The sequence below is a fragment of the Myotis davidii genome, unplaced genomic scaffold (genome assembly GCF_000327345.1).
Source record: "Myotis davidii unplaced genomic scaffold, ASM32734v1 scaffold126, whole genome shotgun sequence".
Classification (NCBI taxonomy): Eukaryota; Metazoa; Chordata; class Mammalia; order Chiroptera; family Vespertilionidae; genus Myotis; species Myotis davidii.
In genome coordinates, this window is record NW_006297660.1 from 2,100,400 (window position 1) to 2,104,772 (window position 4,373).

The window sequence follows — 4,373 nt, forward strand, 5'->3', positions numbered from 1 at the left end:
GGCACGAGGATTCCAGTTCTCCTAAAGATAACAGTTGGGAATTGTTCGCGAATCTAAAATTGCTACTCTTCTGTATTTGGAAGACATCTAATACATAAGCTAAATTCAATTTTTTCCTCTAAATACACGCTTTCTTGGGGAGTGTTAATTATGCTTTTTTTCTAAAGAGTGTATTTGAATTAAATTATTTAATAATTGTCTTTTTTGTCATGGTAAAGTTAGTCTGTAACAGAGAGACACAACAATAATTTGGTTACTAAAAAAAGAGACTTCTTTCTCTTTTGGCACTAAATTCAGGTCAGTGTTACAGTCGGCTGACCGTTCTGTTCCATAGAGGTATGGCTCTGTCTTTCTGATCTCCATCTTTACAAATTCTCGCTGATATTTAAAGCTGGCTTATCTCCTATTATAAACTATGGTATTTAACTTATTCAAAAAGTTTTTCCATCTTTAGACTCTATTATTTAATTCATCCTTAATGAAGCAGATTTGGGGGTTGACTAAAATAAGCAGTTTAGAAGCTCATAATGAAAGCTATCTGATAAAATATTCCTGGCTTATTATATAGTAGTTGCGTGGACAGAATTTAGAGGCTGATTGCTTGGATATTATTTCCAGCTTTATTAATTATATGCCTTTGTGTTTATTTATTCGTATTAGAAATGCATGTAACAATAGTTCTACCTCAATATTAGATTAAATCAATTAATAGCTTTAAGAGCTTAGAATAGTAGCAAAGCTATAGTAAATGTTCAATAACTAATACTAAATAATGTACACTAAAACAATAAGTACCTTGAGGTAGAGTAAAGAAAAAGAAAGTTTATGTTGTCTCTTTTGTTTACTGTTGTCTGTTGTTTCTCTAATGCCTGAAGTGCCCAGTAGCTAGTAAGCACTGCATTCTTTTATGAGTTAATAAAACTCAAGGCATTACACCAAAATATTCTTACATCATTTACTAATTTGTAAATGCAATGACTTAGTATTCCAAGTATGGTTTAATGTAATTGATACAGTATAGAGTCTGTGAACTAACAGATTGGGATGAATCTGTTTAATTTGAATGCTGGATCTTCTACTCCCTATGGTTTATTTAATCCCTGAGACTTATTTATCTAATCAACAAACTAGCATTAATGAAAGCACACCTCTCAAGTGTTATTTTAGGATCAGGTAATATGATATGCTTAATGTGCTTAAGATACTGCTTAGAAAAATGATATTTACTAGTATTATTATTACTAGTATTATTACTTACCCTTAGGATAATCATGGAAATTATAGGGGTTCTCTTTGTGCTATAATTGCATTAACATTCACTAGGAATGCTTTATACTTTTTTTTTCTTTCATTAACTTTTAAAATGCTTGTTTTCTCAGTCATGTTTTATACCACTTTATATTCCATCTGCTCTCAGTATATAACTGCAATGAATGCCAACTGGTGATTCATCCTAGTGATTTAAGAAATAGTTTTCTTGAGATATAAAATCAAGTAAGCCATTTTCTCTGTGATCAATTATTCACGTCTTTCTTCCTTAAATAGACTTTTAACAGGGCTGCCACTCAGGAGCCTCTCAGAATCATGGTCTCCTCCAAATACCTTCTTCATTGAAATGGATATTTTTTGCCATCATGCCCCAGAATAGCAATACTTCTTTCAGACATTGGTTACTAATCCTGTAAGCACAGTTGCTGAGAAAGGTCTTCACAGAATCTTTTACACTCACCGTCTTTCTGTTCATTATCTCACTGACAAAAGACAAGCAAGGAATCTTTGCCTTGGTTATTATTATTCAATAAGTCTTTTTAGTTAAGACAACCCCTTTGGAAAGATTGCTATCTCTTATTTAATTTTCTCTTTATAGAATCATGTTGAGTACCCTCTGTCTTCTATAAGGTAAGGATCATCCAGTCTGCTCTACTCTTTGAAGACAAGGCATCTTCATTCCAAATATCTTCATTCAGGTAACCAACAAATATGTATTAACTAATTCCTGAGTGTTGCATGTGCTTTGTGCTAAGGATAAGTGAATAAGTAGGATTTGCTTTGTGTTCTCCTGGTGCTACCACTTTAGTTGTGGAGATGAGTGAAAGTAAAGCTTAAACCTTATCTTAGAGGGATCTAATGTATTAAGTTTTGAAAAACAAAGAAATGTATACATTACCCAGGATATTAATACAGTTGACTTTTGAACTTCACAAATGTCCCTTATTTTGCTGTCAGTCAATGTATTTTAAAACAATCTATTACTGTTTAAAAGAAATAGGCATCACTTATTTTAGACATAAGGGAGTCTTTTCTCTCATGTATTCAACTGAAACAGTGCTTAGATGAATGAAGTACAAAAACAAACTAAATTATAAAAACGATCACATTTCCTGAGAATTTATTAACCTCAACCTTTAAGAACCCAGTGCCTTTACATGTTTACAGGTTTATTAACACCAAGAAGTTATTGCATAATGTTAAAGTCTAGTAATCTTTTGGGTTTTGGTGTAGTATATATATTTTTGGAGTATGGAATAATTATATAATCACAGCTTGACCTTCAACCTGTTTTATAATAATCGACTTCTACCCATGTAGGTTATTTTCATTCTTATGTGTTTTTGATCAGTCAGAATGTTGTTGCCACTGATCTAGAAAATTGTAATTCCATCACAGACAGATAGACTTGAGAATAAATTATATTTTAAAATTTCTTTTGAAAATTGAAATCCTAGCATTTATAAAGAATGATTATTTTGGTAATAATATCTTTCAAAAATAATTTGAAATAATGCTTTATTAAAATTATTCTTTGATTTATAATTGATATGATCATTTTAAAGCCTCTGATAGAAGACACCATCTGCTGTGAGTTATGAGAATGAGTACTGGGGTTGGGTGTTTTGGAAAGAATTGACACAGTGATTTAGCTCATTCAGGGATTCTTAGGAGATGTCTTTCCGTCAACTGAGTGATCTGCTGATTGAAGAGCTCCAAGGGATGTATTAAACCCGGTTGTTTTTGATGTTGTTGTTGTTTGTACAAAGCACTGTGTTTGAGTTTGTTTCCAGGTTTTAGGACAGAATTTGTATCCACACTCCAGGGGTAGGATGAGCATGACTGTCTCTTCCAATCTGACTGAGCATGTGCATGAAGTTGGCTCCTAGCTGAGTGCTCAAAGTTGTGGAAACAGATAGGGAAGCAGTCTATGCACCTCTAGATATCCAGGTTCCTTTGGAAAATCTGCTTTAATGTATGCCTACTAATTTCATTGGTGCTTTTTAGCTCTGGGTTTGAAGGGCTGCCAGCATTATTTATTTCTCCAGTAACAATCCTTATAGAATCTTTTGGAGGTAAGGAAGAGAAGTGATCAAAAAATATGTTCTGGATCCAGAATATGTTTTTTGAATCCTCACTCTTCCTTTTACCCATGTGACCTTAGGAAAAAATATCTCTACATATTCTGGTTTCCTCAATTGTGAAATAGGGATAACAATGATACTGCCCGCGTAGTATTTTCAATAGGAATATATGCATCATAGACATAAAGCTGGTCAGGAAACATTTGCTTTATATGTTCAGAGTGTTATGGATGTTGAATGAGACTTATACTAAGGTCTTATAATAGAAAAACCTGATGACTTTTTTTGTTGCCTCACCAGATCAGTGTTCCAAGCTTCTCTGTTCTGTTCAGAGTTGCTCTGCTCTGTACTACAGGATGCTAATATCTGTACACTGTATCACAGGTCTTTCTTATTTTTAGTTTCCCTTAGGGTTTAGCCCATGGAAAGCACCTGAAATAAATAAAGGAGCAAAAGGAGAGAGAAGTAAAAATATCAGTGCTTCCCTCTCCTTGCCATGTGTGGTATTAAGCAGATTTCGCTACCCGCAGATGCTGACTACGGACCCTATTTCAAACTTTATTTCTGAACCTTTATTTGTCACTTGTAGGAGACAAAGCCATTAAACATTGTGTCCATATGAGTGTCTGCATTTTTATATGGAAAGGATTTTAGCGTAACAGTCTTGACAGTGATTTTTGTAGTATCTTTATAAATACTTTTTAAAAATTTTCCTCTGAAACTACCTATTAGATGCTAACCAGAATATGATGAAATGCAATATATATATATTTACATTTGTTTGTATAGACTTGGCTTTTTTCCCACTGGAAATCTTGTATTTGTTCTAAGGAAATAAGTGTCTAAGAAGTTCTACTAGTATTTTTATTCCAGAATTCATTTTGTACCAATGTGCTTGATAGAATCACATTTTATGCATAATGCATGTTCCTTTCTGTTACAAACAGTTTCCAAATTGAAGATTTCTCCTTTGGTTATGTACAAAGTGGGGTAAAAGTAGTTTGACAATTGTGAATATGT